Here is a 22,329-nt window from a genome sequence, read left to right as displayed (position 1 = left end):
GCTGGCTGTTGAGTCCGCCCTGTGACCCTGTCTGCAGCTGTGCCTGGCACCCTTTTTTCGATGTGTGCTACTGTGGCGTGTTCCCTCGCTGCGCCTATTTCGATGTGGTGCTGCGCAACGTCGATGTTGAACATCGACGTTGCCAGCCCTGGAGGACGTGTAGACGTTATTCATCGAAATAGCCTATTTCGATGTTGCCACATCGAAATAGGCTACTTCGATGTAGGCTTCACGTGTAGACGTAGCCATAGTGACTCAGAAAGTTCCTGTCCCAATTTAAACCATGTGTTAATGTGCCGAATTTGAATATAAAAGCCAGCTTGGCTGCTTCCCTTTGAAGAACGGTGCGAAAATTCTTTTTCAGTAACACACATACCTTTAGGTCATTAATAGAATGCCCCATTCCATTAAAATGTTGACTAACTGGTTTGTGGATCTGGAGTGTTTTGATGTGTGTTTTGTGCCCATTAACCCTTTGTCTAAGGGAGTTAGAAGTCTGTCCAATATACAAAGCATCATATCACTTAAATGTTTGATAGCATAGAAGCCAAAAAATGAGTGAACTAGGAAGACTGAGCTACAAATATCAAATCCCAGAGTGTGGATGAGGCAACTTTGAGGCTAATGCTTGTTTTGTCTCTTGGTAGAGAGCATACCTCTGTCTCAGTACAGTCAGTCTCTCATCTTCGACCAATATTAATTTCATTCATTAAACAAATCTGACACCATTAACTTTAATAACAACGGAGAGTAGGTTTTTCCAAATGAAACTTTTCCTGTAAAAGTCAATGTAACATTAAATCATACCTAAACATATTCCCATTGCTGCACAAGTTCATTAATAAACATTAGATTTGGTCTCTCTTTCTTTCTCTGTAAAATGGTCAAGATCTGGGAAGGACACTTGACTATATTGCTTTTAAATCAAAAAGTTATTGAAGACTAGGTTCTATCATAGGAACTATTAGCCAGAAGCCTATATATGAAAGGGACATAATAAACTCAAATGCTTAACCTCTTGCTCACTGTAAGACACCATGTCTAACACAAAACATTCAAGGATCATTATATATTTCTTACTTTAAATCACAAAGAACAACATTAAGTGTTATTTTACAGATTGAAGCTATCAGAGCCTAATACATAACTGGTGACCAAATTTTCAGTTAGCTATTTTCCCTGTGCTTTTAGGGTTTGTGGATTTTTTTCATTAGATTACTTAGAATTATCTAATATTCACTATTCAACAGTGTTATTAAAAGTACGTGTCAGAACATCATTCTATTTTTCATCATTTGTACTGTTGCCTGCACCTCCAGTCATGGATCTAGCTCCCATGGTGTTAGGTGCTGTACAAACACATTATAAAATGATGGTCCCTGCCTCAAAATGTTTACAATTTAAGCATAAAATGAGAAACAACACATAGAGGAAATAAACAGGAGAAAAAGGAAATAACAAGATGATTGTCAATGGTATGATAAGCAGTGGTCACAGCATGAGCTGCCTAGAGAGAGCAGTTGCATCGCTTTTTACATTCTGTCTTCTAGCTGGCCATCACAACTAGCCTTCTCTGTCCCATAGATTTCTCCTTTCTCTGAAGCGTTCTCACATCACCCACCCAGCACACAATCTCCTCCCTGATTTTTTGCACCTGTCAACCTCTTTCTCCTCCTTCAGACCCATTGAGACCCATTCCCTTTCAGTTTCCCTTCCAGATCAGAGTCTCCACTAGCTTTGTTTTCTTATAAATATAATATCTTCACATTTTGACATAATACAGCATGGAACCAACAGGCTGAAGATATAACAAAAAATGTAATATCTTTTATCATGAACCTCATTCTCTTCCCATTACCTCTTCTCCAGCCATTACCTAATCTATGTTTAATTTTGATTGTAAACTCCTTGGAGAAGGGCTATGTCTTATTTATCTGCAGAGTATAGTGCTGTAGAAATCAGCAGCAGCCAAATCATGGAATCTGTTTTGGCTGAATAACAGTAATTGGTCCAATAATAACTGTTAGTTATTTTAATGCTTCTTTTAAGCTTTGCCACTGCTTATATAGCACCACAACACTTCTTATTTTCTCTAAGCTTTGTGCTATGGGACATGAGGCACTATCAAACCAAACCACACCCATTCTCCAACAATATCAAGGGCACTTTGGTAAGCCCAGGGACAATCTTTGAACAACTGGCGACTGGATCTGATGTTTTCCTTTATCCAAATGCCTTTCTTGACACTCATTTCAAATTATTGCCTACTGCAAAGCTTTTCATTCTGGTTATCTTGCTCTTCCATGATACTAGATGCTCTTATGGACAAACTTCATTGCTGTTAACTTCCCAGATGAAAACATCATTATTCTCTCTGGTGTCAGCACTGAACAGCATGAACAATTAAAGCTCTTTGGTCAGTCAATCCAATTGAGGGACATATTCAATGTTCTGCAGTGTTCTAAGCAACCCATTTCCAAAGACTTCGGGAATGGAGGGCATGTGGTACCTTGTAGGACTGGGCCCAAAGCTTTATATGGTGATCAAACGTATGCTTACTTTTTCAACTTGCCAAGCTCTCGGGATCCAGATACTCTATCATCTTGGCTAGCATTAGCTTCTGTTGAGAGTTGCGGCCTGGGTAAACAACAGCTCCAAGGAAAAGATGCTGCGTCCTGATGTCAACAGCCATTATATGAACTATCTTCACCTCATGAAAGAGCAGAGCAGCTAAGAATTCCACTGTGTAAACCCCACTGGCACTATCAACCAGACACATTGAAATTCTCTCCTGATGGTGTGCATGGTGTTTTCAGACAGCATCAATATACTCTGTACAAGTTAACCTTCCATCTCGAATGTATAGTGCCCATGGACCAGCCCTATTTTGGGCCAACAATTCTAGAGTTATTTAGGGGACAACACACAGATGCAGGCCAGGAGACAAATCTTCAGAAAGTCAATTGCCATTGTGTTTGAATTAGACCAGCAACTCCTACAAAATACATGGAACATGAGCAACCTAAGCCAAAAATTAATGAATGCACTAGACGGTCTGACGTTCGGACGTACAAAATGAATTAATTTTACCAGTGCTGTTCTATCGGCATGTCTATGTTCTTACGCTGTACCCTTTACCATCACAGCTGACAAGCTGGTGATAAAGCTACTGTAGACAAGATAACAACAAATAACGCACCTCTGAATTACACTGAAATGTGCCTGAACCAATGTGTTGAACTGCATAAACCAGCAGCATTTTTAGCAAATTAAAACAATGACAAAGAGACAGAGAATCTCCTGACAGTTTAATTATAAAATAAAAACTACCTATAAGAAAGACAGGCTGAATCACAGATGGCTGAATCCTAGGTGCTCTTTCTGGGTAATCTATACCTTGATGTATCCTCCCTGGTGATGGGCACACTGGAAATGTTCAGAATGGACAGTGAGGTTCCATGAGATTCCTGCAGGAAGGTCCTGTTTCCAAGAGTTATTGCATGCTTGTACATTTTGGCTGATTACATTTGGCCAGTTGCCAGGTGGAAATGAAAAAAAAAATTCTCCTGGAATACCCATTTCACAAACCAGCAACCAGCAATTTGAAATCTGTCCTACAACACTGCCCCCTGCCCACACTATCCTCATAATCTCTCAGGACAGGCATGTTATTGCATACAATACAATCACTGACGCAGCAGGTGCAGTTGAAAGGTGAAATTGTGCTAACGAAAGGCCTGGTGAAAACAACACACAAATCTGCCAGTCACTCTAAAAAGATTCCTGCAAGGAAATTAAAAACTGCACACCCTGGTACACACCTGCTTAGACTTATGGCCTCAAGATTCACTAACACTCAGGATGAGGGCACCTTGGTAGCAGGTCAAAATCTCATGCTGAGCTGACAGCTGTCGTAATACTGATGTTCCTTCCTGATTAGCAGGGCTTTCCCCAGCCCTCACCTCCATCCCCCATCCAATCCCATCCTCCAGGTCTCTCAAGCTCAACTTCCAAACCCCCCAGCGGCAGAAGAGTGGGAAAAGGAGGGAGCTTCTACAAGTGTGAAGTCATCAGCCTAGGGCAGCCAATGAGATAGGCGTTTGGGGGTCAGCTGCGCTCAGCATGTCAACTTCACCTGCAAGCTTCCAGCTCCTGCTGCCTCGGTGGATTATCCACCGGGAGCGGTGGAATCAGTGCTGATCTCTCTCTGCCTGCACCCTACTGAAGGCCAGAGCCCTGGGCCCAAACCCCGGAGCTCTCTGCCCAGCCAGACGTGAAAACCCGCCCTTAAACAAGGCCCACCACCGAGTGGAGCCTCTGATCTGACAGGCACCTTGCAGCCCTGCAGATTTACTCCAGCCAGCCCTGAGCGATCCATCCTTCGGCCAGCCCGAGCACTTTAGCCATAAAGTCCCAGGCTGCCGCTCGGCTTGTGCGTAGCAGCTGTTGGTGAGTTTTTTCTGCCACTACCCGCCATGGGGGGGAGGGCTGGCTCGGGGCCCGGGATATGCTGGGGCACACACCTACATGCAGCTCACGGCTCTCCGCAGCCCGGCGCAGCGGATCCAGACCTCGGGGCTTCCCCTTCAGGAGGGCAGAGTCCCTCTGCAGTCCCACCCCACCCCCGATTCACCCCCATCCCCCGGGGGCGGCGGGAGGGTGTTGCGGGGAATCCTTCCCGCTTCCCCATGCGACATTCCTGCTCCCCCACAGGTGCCAGCAATGGCTGGACGTGCTGCTCTCACCAGCCACCGCCGTGCAGTGGGGTGGGATCCCCGGCCCGCCCAGCTCAGCCATGCAGAGGGATCGGAGCCTTCCTGCGCCGCCGCGACTCCCCTTCCCCGCGCCCCGGGTAGGGAGAGAAACCTCCGGCACCCCCCCGCAAATGGCTGGAGAACCGCTGCAGCGTCATGCAAAGGGGCCGGGAAGCCCCCCCCTCCGCCGCCCTTGGCCAAGTACCGGAGCGCCGAGCCCCCGCGAGCGCGCCCTCACCTCCGTGCTGCAGCGGGCGGGGGGCGCCGCCCTCAGCGCGGGGCGGCAGGAGAGCCAGGGCGGCCGGCCGGAGCGATCATGTTGGCTGCGCGGGAGGCGCGGGAGGCGGGCGCAGAGCCGGGGATGCAGAGACAGCGGCTGCCTCTGCGCGTGTGTGTGCCCGGGAGCTTCGCCCAGCCTGGCGCTCCGCAGTGCCCGCACGGCGCATGTGCCCCGCGCCCCCCGGCTGGGGCCAGCCCACGTGCTGGGCGGCTGGAGCGGGGGCAGGGGGCTCAGCCTGCTGCTTCGCTTCCCGCCCGCCGGCCGCAGCGCTGCCGCCCCCTCTTCTTCCTCTCCCTGGGCATCCCCAGCCCCCTGCCTGGCTGCGCTGCGGCTCTCCGGGCGGGAGGGGGGAGTCCCCGCCCCAGCCCAACCAACCCGGCAAACTTTATCCTTCCACCTCCATCACTAGCGGAGAGATGAACACTGAAGGCGGGGCGCCCCCATCCCCCCGCATCCCCCGTGCGCCAGCTCCGCTCTGCCGCCCCGTCCACCCCCGGGTATCCACCTCCCCCCGGTGTGTCCCCCTCGGATCCCAAAACACTCCGCGTCCCTCTCACCCCCTCCCCTCCTGTCCCAAGAGCGCCGCTGCCTGGAGCCCCGCCGCCCTGTGGCCGGCTCAGCAGCACTCGCACGTGCTGCCCCCTGGGGAGCGAGTCACGCTGCTCCCTGCAGCACTGGGGTGCCACGGGGCGGGAGGCCGAGCCCTCTAGGAAAATGCTGCTTAGGAGCGGGAGAGCAGCAGGCCGCTGCTTGCTTCCACTGTAGCACGGTAGGTGTTACCCGCGGGATCGCCTCCTGTCTCTCCTTTCTAGTGCATTAGGAGGTGCCCTGCTCAGTGCCCGCGCCGCTCCCAACAGACAGGCCAGCTTCCCAGCTTCGGGGAGAGACAACGGGGAGAGCGAATTGGCTCCCGTGTCCAGAAACAGGAACCAGACTTCCATTGGGGCTCCCTTTGGGCCACCGCGCCGGGAGGCAGACCGCAGAAGTAATGCCAGCGCGTCCTCCCCTCACTCCCAGGCCTGCCTTAAGTGGCTGGTGTGCTCTGGGTTGGCTGGGACAGCCAGCTGGTTGTAAGCCTGCTGGGTGGGCTCCTTCTTTCCTAGGTCAGAGACTTGAGCTGCGGCCTGCAGTGTTTCTTGGCAACATCTGGCCCCACCCGGACAGTCCACCAGGAAAAACAAGATCTAGTACTACTAGGATTATGTGTTTATTGTACTGTAGGGTAATGCTCAGCAAGCTTTATCACCTTGTGGCACACTTCAGCACTCCTTATAATTTCAGGGCATACCCAATATATATAACCCAATGCCCTCCCTGTCCCCCAGAGCCAGGGCCACCCAGGCCCTCCAAGTTCAATGCCAGTGACTCACCAGAGCCACTGCCACTGCTGCTGCCACGTGCTTCTCCCACCAAGCACTGGGGTGTGTGCACAGAGCAGCAGACAGCGCTCTGGCCATGATGGTGTGAGGCACACTAAGTGCAGCTTTGTGGCACACCAGTTGTGGAGCACTGCTATAGGGTGTGGCCCCTATCCGGCCCCCACTAACGTCAACCAGAACTTTCCTCTTCTCTGTAAAGTTGGCACCTTAAAGGGTTGGGTGAACTATAAGCAGCTATCTCATCTTGGAGCTGTCCTTTGCTTATTTTGTATACACATGTATTTCTCCATTAGTATTGGGGCAGTGGTAAAGGGTAGTGACTGAGCAGATCAAGTTCCTTCGTTGTTTGTTGTTAATACACAGGAGTGACATTGTTGGATTTGCTGTTTTTTTATATTTCAAGGTAGACAAGACACAGAAGAGAACTCAGTTCATGCCTTGAAATTCTGAACATTTAGAGGACTAATCCTGCAAATAAGTTGAACCACCCTTAATATGTCTTTCTTCTGCAAAGGGATCCATGGACCCTTTCATTTCCAAGCAGGAGTGTCAAATCACATGGACAACCAGTCCCATTTATAAGATCAGGGCTATGATTACTCCATCAGAGCCATATTGATTTTCAGTAACAAAAGTGCAGTTGTGGCTCTTTTCAAGAGCAGATCCTCAATGATGTTGTAACGTAATACCTATAATATAGCATAGTGTATTGTACGTATATCACACACGAAAAGCCTGTGGTAGTCTAAGGACTTGAGCCTGGCATGTCCAAGGGTAGTACGCTAAATGCTGGACTGTCTTTCCTCTTGGACTCAGTAGGTTGCATTTATTCTTCTTGAAAGATGTCTCCCAGTTCCTGATGTGTCCTCTTCTAAACAGTTCAGCCAGAATCCCAGCAACCTTTGCAGTGGTTGCAGAGGGGTTTCAAAGGTGATGCCATGGCACTCACTGCTGAGAGCTGTTGTTGCACATGAGCTCCCAAGGCACTCCCACATATAACTAAGCAGAGAAAATAATACCCTTTTCTGAGAAGTCCTGGGGCTGAAATACCACAGTTGGAGGTGATTGGTTTGAGACTGGCCCTGTTGGGGTCTCAAGCTGAGGGTATGTCTGCACTACAAAACTGGGTTGATTTGATTTGATTTGAACACCTAATTTCACAAATGCAATTTGCAAGTCCCCACTAGGTGGCTGTGTTTGACAGAGCACATCCTCCCCGACAAGGTTTGCAGCCGGTCCAGGAGTGGTGCTCTGTGAGTTGCTATCCCACAGTCTCTGCAACAGACTGGAATTCTGGGCTAGGGGCCCAATGCCTCATGAGATGAACATTGTTGCAGGTGGTTATGGGTGCATGGCATCACCCTCGCGTGGCTGGGGCTCAGAACCAGCCTTGTGATGTGTGGCTATAAGGCCTATCCTGGATCCGCAAGTCTATTACAGTGAGGACAGGTGTTTCCAGGTATGGCAGGAGGCTACTGACCACAACCAGAAGTCAGTGCCTCCTTCCTCCTGCACCTCTTGTCCTGCTCATTTTGTCAGCTATCCAGCCAAGTGGAACAGAGCCAAGACTATTTTTAGGGCACCCTTTTCTAGCCCCTCCCCAAGTGGGGTGAGAAGAGTGGGCCCTAAAGAGGACTGCTCAGTCATGAGCACAGCTGCTGAAATGCTTGACCTGCCTCAGTCCTTGAGCAATACTACTGAATCATAACACCCACTGCCTGCCTGCCAGCCTGTGACTAGGAATATCCAGCTCTCCCTGTCCCATTCCCATCACCACTTACCAATTGCCACTGGACTTTTGGCTGGTGTAAGTGTTGTTTTCCCAAACCTGGAAGAAGCCTGTGCAGGGCTTCTTGAGGGCTATGTCTACATGAGAAGTCTCTGTCAAAAGAAGTCACTGTCAAGGGATTTCCTGGCAAAACTTTTGTTGGCAGATTGCATTTACACATACAAGTAGATCAAAAGAGCACTCCACTCTGTCCATAGAGAGCAGCCAGACTGCCCAGCTCTCTCTGGACAAAACAGCTGACCGGAAGCTCTACAAACACAGTTCCCAGAGGAACCGTAAGCCCTGTCTGTCAAGAAAAGGTCCCCAGAGTGTCTACACGGCTGGTTTCTCGACAGAGTGCTGTCAAGAGAGGCATTGTACCTGAACAGGGAGAGAGAGAACGCTGCCAGTGGATGTGCTGGGTTTTGTCGGCAAACTGTCAACAACGCACATTTTACGTGTAGACGCTCCATGTTTTTTTGCGACAAAAGCACAGTTTTGCCAGGAAAAGCTTCTTGTGTGGATGTAGCCTTAGAGTGGGGAGACTAGTGCACAATAGTCACGATGCTACCCTTGCCAGGTAGAGGGCTCGAAACCAACAGCACGAATACCACGTCAATTGGAAGTCCTCTCTCAGCTGCAGCTTTCGTCCTCCTTCACAGCTGTTATAACATTACACAACAGTTTCCACTCCATTGTGCAGTTATCTTCCATCTGCTTTACCACTGAGGACTTCTCAGATCACACTTTGTCCTGATCTTTGCCCTTGACTGTTCTGCCCTGGGTGACCCTATGGGAGTACATGACTCCTGGCAGCGTTGCTCTCAGGGTCATTGAAACACACCATCCCGTCCACCCCTACAAGGTGGTGATCCATGGTGAAGTAAAAAAATGAATAATGTGAAGCCAGCTAAAAGCATTCGCTTTCTAAATGTACAGCCTCTTGTGCCCTGACAGTGACAGCAATGAAAGAGAAGAGCACACGAACATTTGCAGCCTTGATTACAATCAAAAGCAAGCACAGAGATTTTCAGAGTTGCTTTGTATTCCAGAATAGGCACTGAACATGGTATGTTCATGTGCTGCTCCAGCAGAAGCAAACTCTGGGTGTTTCCTGTTGGAATCCTTTTGGGGAGGAGAGTTTTGTTAGGTTCATTGGCCTGGGGGGTCCTTCCTTTTTTTACCCTGCCACGTCATCTGCAGTGAATTAAAGAGCACTCAATGTTAAACCAATGCAAAGGAACACTTTTTCATGCAGAAAGAGCTCATCTATGCAATCTGCAGAGGTCAAGGCAAGAACTGGGGCTGGATTTTATAAAACAGTTGACTAATATGATGATCAATAATAGTATTAAAGGCATTAGCTTTATGAAATGCTTGGGAACATTTACTAAACCTAGGCACATCTTTGCTGTCTCAAGCTATGCTTAATAATAAATGCCAAATGCTTCAGGTATTTTATTCATGCATCAATAATAAAATAAATTCTCACTCTGGCTCTGGGAAATTTTGTGCCTCTGCTTTCAGAATGTTATAATGTTGCGAACAGACAATGGAAGAGTAATCAAAAGCTGATCATTGCAGGAAGGAATTTCTCTCTGTAACCTGCAGCATTGCAGAATTAGCTAGATCTATTAGGCAGTGTTTTACAACTTTCTCTGAAGCATAAGGCATCTGGCCACTTCCAGAGGCAGAATAGTTGACTAGAACAAATGTCTGACTTTTGTGCCTGAAAAACATGATACAGTCAATGTGTCTTACTAAAGAAAGCAATAATGTGCAATGCAGGCTTCATTTATAATCCTCTGTTGCTTGAACTACTACGATTGTCATATGACCATTGGCACAAAGAAGGAAGGAGAGAGAAGAAAGAGGAATGCTGCCATCCCTTTTCAGAATCCATCTCACTACATTCCTGAATCCAAAGAGAGGATTTGGAAAAAAAAGGGCAGCTTTTGAAAAATAAAATGTCTCCCACGTTAATGACAAATCAATGTGAACATCAAAGTGTGGCTTTTAGCCTTTATAACGGACTGCACACACATCTCCATTTTCACAAAAGCCAGCAGATGCTTGTTTTTCACACAAGGCTCCCATCATGTCCACAGGATTCAGGATTCTGGATTAAATTAGCACACAGATGAAATGGGCTAAAGAATGGCTTGTGGCAGGGAGGAAAGGTGCTGAATAGGGATGATTTCTGGCACTGAGGCTGCAGCATCTGAACCTTGCCTGATATGCTGCATCCCACATCATCAACACCCAGGATTAGGAAGCTGTATTGATGGCAAGTTAGCAATTTGAATCTTGCCAGCATGCACCAGATCCTTCTGTGGACTCAACTGCACTTTCTCATCCTTCAGCCTTGGCGCAGTGCAGTTATCTGCCTGGGCTGCCAGCCTTGCGGGGGAGAGTTTAAATCTAACCCAAATAATTTTGCAGCTTTGTAATTTTGTGAGAAAATTTCTCTCCATGGCCACTGTAGGAGAACCCTGCTCTTTTCTCACACGAAAGCTTATTTTGGAGGCTAAATTTTCTGACCATGGTGTCCCTTTAAATCTGAAAAACTGGAATTCCACATTTTGATTAATGTAGGAATAGAAAGAAACACCTCAGAAGGAAAAAAACTGCAGAACCGGACCTTGATTGACACCACCGATGTACCTCAGTTAAGACCTAGTCTACACTGGAAATTTTCTTTGTTATAGCGTCAACTCTTGAGCTACATCTACACTACATTGATCTGTTGACAGAAGTGACAGAGAGATAGCCGTGTTAGTCTGTATTCTATCCAAACAAAAAAGCAGTCAAGTAGCACTTTAAATATTAACAAAATAAATATAAAAATTTTGTTAGTGTTTAAAGTGCTGCTTGGCTGCTTTTCTGTCAATGGAAGTTACCGTTGGAAGAACTCTTCCGGCAAAACTTCTGTCGACAGATCACGTCCACACACAAAAATGGATTGAAAAAGTGATCCACTCTGTCAACAGCAGCCAGACTGCCCGGTCACTCTTTCGACAGAATGGCCAACAGGAAGCTCAGCAAACAGGGCTGCCCAGTGAACCGGAAGCCCTGTCTGTTGGCAGAGGACACCCCAGAACATCTACAGGCTTTTTTGTTTTGTTAACGGAAACTGTCAACCAAGGTGTTACTCCTCATTGCGGAGAGTCAGAATTCTGTAGGCAAAAGTGCTGAGTTTTGTCAATAAATGCTCCATGAATTTTGTCAACAAAACACTTGCCCTGAGGCATTTGACCAGAAATAGCGATGAAATTCTCCATTCTCTTGCTCATCTACTTATTTGTACTTTGACTGCTGATTAGCCCCAGGCTTTGTGCTGCATGAATGGAACAGGCTGCCGGTTTTAAAATATTACCACCCACATTCCATCTGTGCACTTGGAATTGCTACTACTTTCTTAGATAGTGAGAAAAGGATAGTTCTCTGCACCTGCATTTGATTCAGATGAATATTTACGAGACTGTTCATGTGGGCAGAGGAAATATTATGTACATGCTGCTGTGGAGTCAATAAGATGCTAGAAGACAATGAGTGATCGGTTGACAAATCCTTCTTTTAGGCAAAAGCTGTACAAATGCCAAGCAGAGGGAAGAAGTGGAGTGCATAGGTGTGGGAAATTTGGGGTACATGGGGTGCTGCAGTACCCCTAGTTTTTGCACCCAACTTTCCCACACTCAGAGACTGTCTGCACTGCTGACCCACCTCTGCTTATGCTAGTCCCAGGTCCCAGGCTCTGGATGATCCTTCTGAGGTGCCACCAATCCTGCCACCTTCCAGGGTCCTATCACTCACCAGCCTTGCAGGCTCTGCAGTCCACTGTCCCTGGAGTCCAGGCCACCAGCCCTGGAGGCTCCACTGCTGTTCAGAGTCCCACCACTGGCTCAGGACTCTGCTGCAAGTTGCTAACTCTCCCAGAATATCTGGACTGGATGCCATTTGTGACAATGGAGTCCTGTCTGTCTGGCCCTGGAGAGTTGGCAACCCTGTGTGTGACCACAGCCTGGGGCAATGAGATGAACGGCTCAGCAGCCCCATCTCAAAAATAGTTCCAGCCCCACTGGTAGAGGGAAAGTCTATCACTATCTGGGAGCAGCAAGACAATGCCCAACACGCATCCCTCAGCAACCCAACTCACCTTTTGGTTATTTTTATTTCTGGGTCTATGCTCAGATTGATACCCCCTCTTCCACTTTAAGCATAGGCTGTACTCGCCCATTGCTCCGTGCAGAAGCCATGGAAGTGGGGAAGATTCCTTTGTGGACGTGAAATCTAGCGAGACAAATGCTGAATCACATCACTGAGAGGAAAATATATTTCTGACGGGGTTTTATATTTACAGCTTGAGAGACACTGATCTTGCCACCTTAGGCTTTGATCTCCCAAAATGAACAGGGTTAGGATTGATGTGTTGTTAGCAGGAAGACAAGCCCTAGTGATTCAGGCAGTGGTACTTCCCCCAGGGAGCCAGTGGCCCATTGAGAGGCAAGGAGGTGATGGGCTATTGATGTCACGACTTCTTGATGAGATCTGGAGATCGTAACCACTTGATCCCAAAGATCCTCTGGCAGTTTATGTGAGAGTTGGCTCAGACATCCTGAGCATTTGCAGGCTATTTGTAGTTTCAATAGGACACGCTGTCCTTCTCTGCTTGCCCTGTACTATTAGCTGCACAGGAGAAGAGGAACACCATATCCTACTGAAACTGCATCAAAGAATAGCCTTGTCAAGTACAGTTGTGCACTATTAAGCAGTCTGATGAAGCGGGTCTTTGCCCATGAAAGCTTATGCTACAAAATATCTGTTAGTCTATAAGGTGCCATAGGGCTTCTTGTTATTCTGTTAAGCAGTTGTATTCCACCCTCAGGGCTGTTAATTTTAGTGCCAGGCAATCTTACCTATATAGGGCCTGATTTTCAGTTTAGTAACATTGAACGGCATATGCGGTGGTGCTAATTTGTGTTTTTTTCACACTTACTGCTGTTGCATGCACAAGTCAGGTAATTGCACATGCAAATGCACCTCATTGGCTACTTGCTGTGACAGTGGTAATGGCACATATAATTTGAATAGGGAACTGTCCATTCATTTTATGTGTGCAGTTCCTAAACAATCTCATATTAAACCCACCAATCATAAAAACCTTGGAATCCATCTGATTAAAAGGTGACACATGCATGTAAAAGTACTAATAATCATTGCTGTGATGACAGGATGTATAGCAAAGCTTGTCAGCTCGAGGTCACTGACATATGACATTGTTTTAGTTGCTGCCTCTCTAATGATGTCCATTCCTCTCTTCCCCTTTTTGTTTACTCTTCCTGTAACCACTCTGCCACCCTTGCTGAGATAGCAGGCTCCCTCCTATGTCCTCCCTTCCCACATGTCTACTGTCCTTGCTGAGCTGCTAGATTAGATCTGTGGTAGGTCCTGAAATAAGGTTTTGATGGAAGTCAGGTCCCCCGATCCACCTTTTTTGGACTCGTCCTTCAAAAGGTCTACTGAATTTGTAAGGCCTGACTTTGCTTTTGTGTGCGGTCCTGCTGGAGGCCCTTGATGGAGCTTTAACTCTCTTTGTGCACATAGGTCCTCTCTGTGGGAAGCATTTCTGATCCACGTGAAGCTGTTGAATTTGAGTTTGTAGTTTCACAGATCTCTCTCCTTTAAAAATAAAGTTAATGGGTAGAAAAACCTGGCTCCATTGAAGTGAGTGGAAAAGCTCCTGTTGACTTCCGTGGGTCCAGGAGTTCATCGAGAGTGAGTGAAAAGTGCTAGAATTCAGTACTAGACTGAAGTCTCTCTGCCCTCTTCTTGAACTGACAAGACCAACAAGGAGCCTTCTGGACCCCAGGGCAATTACAGCACGTAACTTACCACTGCTATAGCTCCAACTGTGGTTGACTGGTGTAACTGTGGCTTAGATAAGCCTCCCAGGGGCATCCTTAGAAACACCTAAATCCATTTGCTTGACAATTTCCATCATGCTCCTCCAGAGGTATAGTGCTGGTGGTGAATTAGGGCTTCTAACTCAGGAGTGACCAGCCGAGCCAGCAGGGAATGAATCAGCCTGAAATGTTGTGATGGGAACACAAGGTTTTGTTATAAAACTGCTTCCACAAAGATGGCTTTGATTGGCCAGTTATCTTGAATCCCAGATATCTCACCAATCGGCGAAATCAGAACTTTGCCATCTCCTCTGATCCAGCTAAATTTTGACAGGAACATTATTCACTCTGATTTTCCTCCTCAAGCAATTTGTGGAGTGCTGTTTCTTGGCACATCCTGAAAGCACCCAAGCATAGATGGAAATCGATGTACCAGAATGGCGCATGCTGTTGCAGTTTGGCAGTATCAGTACAGCCAAGTCAACAGTTGCATGGACGTCAACCTGTCTGCAAAGGGGAATTGAAAAGTTTCTCTTCTCTTTCATTGTGATTTCTATTTGCCATTGGAAAACCCACAACCACACAGTACAACACACACATACACACGTGCAACCTGAGACCAACATGTTCTAATTTGTGTGCTCACAATTAGGCACCTAAAGCTATAGTTAGGTACTTACTCAAAAAAGGCTTGATTCCAGAGCTGCCGAGCATCCACAACTCCCATTGAAATCCATGGGGTTCAGGCCACCTGAAAATCAAGCCCTCTCTTTGGGTGTCAAAACATCAATGATGGTGACTAATTTTACCCAACCAAGTTTGAGAATTTTGCCCATATGTTGCTCCTTGATTAGTGTCATTTTTACAAGCTGACCCACAAAAGACCCATCATCTTTCATGTCTTCTGATTCTATCCAGTTCTGTTTTCACAGTGGAACTGGTGAAAGACGTTTAGATGATTGCGGCAGTGCTTGGAGCCTGAGAAAACTCCCTGCAGGTTTGGCAAAAATCCCCAGGTTGGGCAGATGTGGTGATTACCTTCTCCCACGGTAGTGAAAAACGTATTTTGCAGCACCCACATACACCCTACAAATGTGCGTGTTATAAATTTTCCAAAGCAGTGCCTCAAAGACATATGTCAGCATTAATCTTGTCTCTTATCACATTTATACTTAAATGAGATCAGGATCTACTCAGAGCACATTTGTTCTTCAAACAAGAACAGCAAACACTGATCCCTAACCCGAAGGCCTAATGTCCAGTTTATACCTTTGAAAAGCCCTTCCATGAAGGTCTTGTCTGCCTGTGTAGGGAATTTCCTGATTTCAGGCTGGAACAATCCATTTTATTATTTGTTTGCTTGAGGAAGTACTCTTGAGAAAAGGCCCTCAGTGAAGTACACACTGAACTCTCTACCTTCCTCAGTGGAGACATTTCACTCCAGTAACTGCTTGGGAACACTCAGATCATAGTGACATGTGTCACTCTCCGGCAGCCGATCAAAGGGACAAGATAAAAGGTGTATCCTGGCATGGGCACAATCCCACTGGACAGCTAGTCCAGAACTGTGTCTCTCAGATGCCTCAGAAGAAAGTATCACTGCACTCTCTGAGAAATCTTGCTCTTAAAAGAAACAGTGCTGAGTTCTGCCATCTTGAATGTGTCTGGGCACCTTAGCATGAGTGATGAAGATCTTCAAACTTCTTTTGCTAACCTTACCTGGTTCTGGTTTCCAACCTCTTCCCTGCACTCAATACCAAACTTCTTGTTTCGATTCAGTGATCAGTTGGCTAGTTAGACAATACAAAGTCCAGTTACTGTGTTAGTAATTAGACCGGGCCTGTTTCCACTCCATAAACATCTGTTTCATTCACTGTCTAAAACTAGGCTGCAAACTCTTACTTTGCTCACTGCCTCTACCCACAGCATCTACAAACTACCATTATAACCAGAGAGTTTACTTAAATTTGCAAGTCCAGCTTCATTAGCTGTGAAGTCCTCCATGATACTCTCTCCAGCCAGATGCCACAGTTAGCAGAGCCTCAGGCAGGCATGTAACACTTCACATGATATCATGTCATATCTAGGGTGACCATCCGTCCTGTTTTGGGTGGGACATCTCTATATTTCGGGCACTATCCTGGTGTTCTGATTTATTTTGCCAAAGGGGCTAATTGCTCTGTATTCCCCTTGTTTACTAAAGCAGGTGGCTGCCCACAGTTCTGGCTCCCCATGGCTGGGGGAGCTGGAGTGGGAGCCGGACCCACACTGTGGCGTGGCTACTGCCCAGCTTCCCTCAGCTTGGGGGGGCTGGGGCATCATGGCTGTCACCTGGCTTTCCCAAGCTGGGGGAGCCAAGAGCCGGACTTGCACAGTGCCACAGCTGCTGCCGGCTTCCCCTCAGCTGGGGGAGAAGGAAGCCAGATCGGCTTCCCCTAGCTGCTGGAAACTGGGAGCTTCGTGGACGGGGTGGCAGCCCAGTTCCCAGTGCCCCAAGTCATGGAGCAGCCAAGCACTGCAGCTTCCCCCACAGACCCCCTAACAGGGTGGCTTCCCTCACAGGGCAGCTACCGCCTTGCCTCCCAGATAGGGTGACCATCCATCCCATTTTGGCTGGTATGGTGTCTTTCCCCTGTGTCCCATATTTGGCCAAGGGAGATATGGTCACCTTAATCATATTATTTAGCTTAATTTTTCCAATGTGTCTGTGTTTGGAAGCAGAATAATGGCCCACTAGCAGATATGCATAGATGACCTGATTGTCACAGAGACATGCCTAAGATAGGTGTGGGTTGCCATTAACACACACACGGGTCAGGTATTAGTTCATGCAAGTGGCTTCTTGGGCACCTAACTCACAACTGCTGTAGGCAAATGCCCCTTGCGTCTGCAAATGTCGCATCTACAAATTATACCACATGCATAAACATTGAGTGCAGTCACTATTGACTATCTGACCCATAATACATAGCCAATATGAGATGATAAAAGGAATGCTGGCTAGATAAAATAACTTAGACACCTAATCAAGGTTATAATACATATAAACACATATTTTCCTATAGATAATGACCTTATAGATGCACACGTAAGTGTTGTTTACAGGAAGAGTGAAAGTCTCCTTTCTTGATGCACCTTTTTGATCAAGAGTACAGTTTAGAATGGTGAAAGGGCTGTGTTGTGGACATCTGTTTTGAAAAGGGATCTGCCAGAGGAAAAGGTTGTAACTTGCTGCATTGGGATAAGAGGGCTCCATAAGGGTCATAGGAAAATAAAATAAATAATATGTACCACTTTGAATCTGTAGATCTTTTTAGAAAGTGAGTTTAATTAGAGAGTAAGTTTAATTTCCTTTGTTATGAACTGAAAAAACAGGTAGCAAGAGGATACCTGATTTGCCCAAAGTAAGTCAGCAGGCTGGAAATAAAACAGGGAATCTGATTCCCAGACTGAAACTCACCTCCACTGCCTCCCAGAATGATGTGATTTTTACATACTTGTACTATCAGATCAATCAAGCTAAATTTCCTGCTATGTTTGATCGAAAGCTTTTTTGGTTGTTAGTCTAATGCTAATCAATTGTCTTCACCCCACCATTAGTACAAATAATATTTCAAAGAAATATAGTTGTTTAAAATGTGCTCCAGGGATGACGGTGTGTTTAAAAAATTCATCCCAGAGTGCCTTTCTACTGGTAAACTGCACATCCCTGAAGAATGAGATTGGCACATAACTGGGAGTGGAGTCAGAATTCATGATGACACTGGGTGGCGCTGCTACCATACAATAAAAGGAGGCCTTGCACTGCAGCAACAGCCCCTGGTAGCTCAGAAAGCTTATTGGCCTGATTTTAATTTCATTTACATGGGTGTAAATGAGAAGGAACTCCACTGAGGTCAGTAGAAATGCACCAGTGTAAGTGGGAATCAGGGTCTGTGTTTTGCTTGCTGTTATCGTGTATTGAGTACAGCAAAGTGTACTTACACCTGCAGCAGAGGTGAGTTTTAATGTGTAAATATCTGAGGATGTAGTAAGGAACTTGAGGCAGTGAGGTTGATTTCTAGGCCTGAAAGCACCCCTTGATGTATACTTCTGCCACCGGAGATCAAAAGTATGAATTAGACATGCTGATCTTACATAGGGTGACCAGATAGCAAATTGGAAAAACTGGGACACTTTTTAGGGGTGCAGGAGAAAGAGGAGAAGAAAATAATTGTGTAAGTAAAACAAAGTCCCTAAGACGAGGATGTCAGGTCACACTGATCCTACATCACTGGGAAGCCAATCCTAGAAGAAGTTCCTGTTTGCAGTCATGTTCTAGTCCCAAAGTTCACAGACCCCAGCTGGTGCCCTGATGTCACAAATGTTATGTTGCAAAGCACCATTAGCTCCATTGTCTTCCCCTGGTACAGAAGTTAAGCTGACAGGTCTGTAATTCCCTTCGGTTGTAGCTGGACACTATGGCTGGGTCTAGACTGAAGGTTTCTTTCGGGAGCCCAGAGGTCTCCTGCCAGAAGTCTGCTGCTCTGGAAGCCTTCTGCAGACATCCCAGTAATCCTCAGTCCATGAGGAAGAAGGGATTTGTTGGTAGAGGGGATTTTCCTGACATTTGGCCCTGTGTAGATGGGCCAAATGTTGGGAAAGCCTCTCCCAACAGAACTATTGGCAGGAGATACACAAATACATTGAGCAAATTGTATATCTTTTGCTGACGGATCTCTTCAATATAGACATAGCCTAAATGTGCCTTTTTCCAGTCTCCTGGAATCTCTCTTGTCTTCCATGACTTTTCAGAGATGATAGCATAATGGCTCAGATATCTCCTCAGTCAGCTATTTGAATATTCTAGGATGCATTTCATTAGGCCCTGGTGACTTAAAGAATCTAACTTGTCTAAATAATTTTTAACTTGTTTGTTTCCTATTTTAGCTTCTGAACCTACCCCATTTTCACTGGCATTCACTATGTTAAGTGCCAATTGCCATCAGCCTGCTTGATGAAAACCAAAAGAGAGAAGCCATTAAGCACTTTTGCCATTTCCACACTTACTGTTATTGTTTTCCCCTCTGTGTTGAATAATGGGCTTACCCTGTCCTTGATCTTTCTCTTGCTTTTAATGTATTTGTACAATGCTTTCTCGTTACCCTTTGTGTCTCTAGCTTGTTTGAGCTTGTTTTGTGCCTCTGCTTTTCTAATTTTGACTATACATACTTGTTTTATTTGTTTGTATTCCTCCTTTGTAATTTGACTTAGTTTCCAATTTTTGTAGGACTGCGTTTTGGTTTTTAGGTCATTCAAGATCTCCTATATTTCCTACGCAGTGGAATAGTTTGTTTTTGTGCTCTTGATAACATCTCTTTAAAAAACTGCCAACTATTTTCAGTTGTTTTTCCTCTTAGGCTTGTTTCTCATACATTCTTACCAACCGACTCCCTGAGTCTGCGAAAGTCTACCTCCTTCAAATCCAGTGCCTTTATTTTGGTATTCTTACACCATTCCTTAGAACCATTAACTATTGTTCCATCAAAACAAAACAGCAGTAAAAATATAGCACTTTAAAGACTAACAAAATGATTCCATTTTCACTTTCCCATTCCATTATCATTCTATGTTCACGTTTACCCAAGCTGCCTTCCATTTTCTCAAATTCTCAACCAGTTCCCCACTATTTGTTGCAATGAAATCTAGAACAGCCTCTCCTTGTACCATTCTCCACCTTGTGAAATAAATCAGTATCTCCAATACATTCCAAGAATATGGAGGATAACCTGTGCCCTGCGGTGTTATTTTCCCAACAGATGTCTGGGTAGCTGAAATCTGCCATTATCACTTTGTGATCACACTGCTTCAACTCTATGGGGTGCTGGGAGTTTAAAGTAATCTGGAGGAGCTTGCTGACATTTTCAGGATTTTCAGGCGAGAAATAGAAATACCAAGAATATTATTATTGATGAATCCAAAATCTCCTGAGTCAGTTAACCAGACTTGAACCCACAGCGGGATCTGAGAGGCTTCAGGACCCATTACAGATGGACTGTGCTCTAAGGGGCTGGTCCTATCAGGTACTAAGCACCTCATGCCGAGCGATGAGGACCCCCACCTATCATTCAGTTTCTTTTTGTTGGGACCAGGGAACTCAGCCCCTTGGGCAGACCTACTGACAGCAGGGACAAGGGGACTATTGCACCGGGGCCTGGAGTTTCAAAGGGGCCTGGAGCTCCCAGCCACCACTGCTGTTCCTGTGTCAGTGACAGCGGCCAGAGCCCTGGGCCTCTGAATTGTTACTAGAGCACCGTTCTGCACTGCTCTGAGGGCTGTGGGTGGAGTGCACTGTAGCCTGGGTGGTATTAAGGGCTGACTGCCCATGGCTCTGCCCCTTCTGCCCTCAGCTCTGCCCCTTCTGCCCTCAGCTCTGCCCCTTCTGCCCTCAGCTCCACCCCTTCTTGGCACTTGGTGACACCACCACACACACACTCACTTTGTCCCAGAGCCCAAGGTAATTGTTGGTTCTGCTTCCTTTTGGGCACTGGGCCCTGCCCTAGTTTTGGCTGGAGGGTCATTTCTGACCTCTTTGGCTTTTCCAGAAAACGCATGTGAGTGTACAGATACTTCGTCACACGTTCTAACGAGGGTTAGCTCTGCTGTGTGGACAGGATGGGCAGATACCTATAGCAGCAGGACAATGAGGACAGCAGAGTACTGAAGGAGTTTTCCTGAGTGACCAATCTTGGGAATGGATGACAGACGATGGGCCACTTGATAAATTGTTCAGGTCTGTTCATTCCTTTCAAAGCAAGTGCCACCAACCAGTCAGTCAGGAGACAGGGCTTGATCCACCATTGATCTCACCCAGTAGTGCTGTTCGTGTGTGCTTAGGCAAGGACAGACATTTCCTAGTTCATTTTGTATGGCAGAAAGTCCAGAGTTGGCGCTGACTGTACCACATCTGGCATATGTTTTCTTTGGATGAATCATGTGCTCTTTATGGAAATAAATCATGGTCATTTACGTTCCTCTGTGCCTAATCCCTAGACTACAGGAGTAAATGCTCGGGATCCCTTTTGGAGTTCCAGAGCAAGTGCACGCACACAGCTCAGCCCAGATCCTAAAGACACACTTTCTGCTACTGTTGAGGAGATTTGCGTGTGTCTGTTACATCCAAGGGGTACATCTGGATCTCTTCCTCACAAGTGAACAGTTCAGTTATTCTTTTCCAATGTATTTTGTTTTGCAGTACAGTAATTATGATGTGTGGATAAAAGAAGAAAGGGATAGACAGACCTGCATCTATGGCTTATTATGTAGCCCTGTGTGCCCCTCAGACCCCAGGAAAGGAAGCTGAATAACATCAGTCCTGTGTATTATTATTTGGATTGATGAGAAAGCCTTATTTGCACTTGTGTGTAGACGTCGAATACACTAAAGATGGGTGAGTAGACGTGACTCACCCAAGGTCACGCAGCAAGTTAGTGGCAGAATCAGCTACAGAAGCCAATTCTCCTGAAGCTCAGCCTGGCACTCTATCCACCAATGTAGCAACTGACTCTGGACTTCCCCAAGCTTTGGAAAGGTAATGGATTTAGGTACAGAAGGCAACACTACCATCAGCTACTCTGATCTCCTGCATAATCCAATCTACGTAACCTCATCCACCAATAACAAACAGTCCTCTAGCATGTTAAAAACTAACAATTTTATTTCTTAGGTTATGAGTTTTCGTGGGTAAGACCCACTTCTTCAGATGTGCCTTATCCATGAAAGCTCATGACCTTATATACATGTTTAGTCTTTAAAGCACTAGAGGACTGCTTGTTATTTGTGAAGCTGGTCTCAGACGAATACCCAGAAACCAGCTACTCCAAGATAGGCCCAAAAAAGCCAAGAACAGAACACCACTGGTCATCACCTACAGCCCCCAACTCAAACCACTGCAACGCATTGTTAAAGACCTACAACCAATCCTTAATCAGGATGACACACTCCAGAAGGCCCTAGGTGTCAGGACTGTTCTCTCCTACAGACGACCTCCCAACCTTATGAGGATTCTCACCAACAGCTACAGTCTATACTGCAGGAACCCCAGTCCTGGAACTTTTCCTTGCAACAAAGCCCGCTCCCAGCTTTGTCCACATATCTATTGTGGTGATACCATCACTGGACCTAACCAGGTTATTCACAGAATCACCGGTGCATTCTCATGTTCTTCAACTAACACCATATATGTCATTATGTGCCAACAATGTCC

General features: G+C 46.4%; 1 protein-coding gene across 1 annotated transcript in view; it reads right to left on the bottom strand.

Moving 5' to 3' along the window:
• Nucleotides 1–5,129, bottom strand: part of LOC142020193 (actin-binding protein WASF3-like) — a 44,704-nt gene extending 39,575 nt beyond the window's left edge. Inside the window, exon 1 of the mRNA XM_075007859.1 lies at nt 4,993–5,129. The gene's annotated coding sequence lies outside the window, so the exon portion shown is untranslated. The remainder of the gene's footprint in view (nt 1–4,992) is intronic.
• Between the last annotated feature and the right edge of the window lie 17,200 nt (nt 5,130–22,329).

The sequence above is a fragment of the Carettochelys insculpta genome, chromosome 13 (genome assembly GCF_033958435.1).
Source record: "Carettochelys insculpta isolate YL-2023 chromosome 13, ASM3395843v1, whole genome shotgun sequence".
NCBI classification, from domain to species: domain Eukaryota; kingdom Metazoa; phylum Chordata; order Testudines; family Carettochelyidae; genus Carettochelys; species Carettochelys insculpta.
The sequence above is the reverse complement of the archived record's forward strand: the minus strand, read 5'-3'. Positions and strand labels throughout refer to the sequence as shown.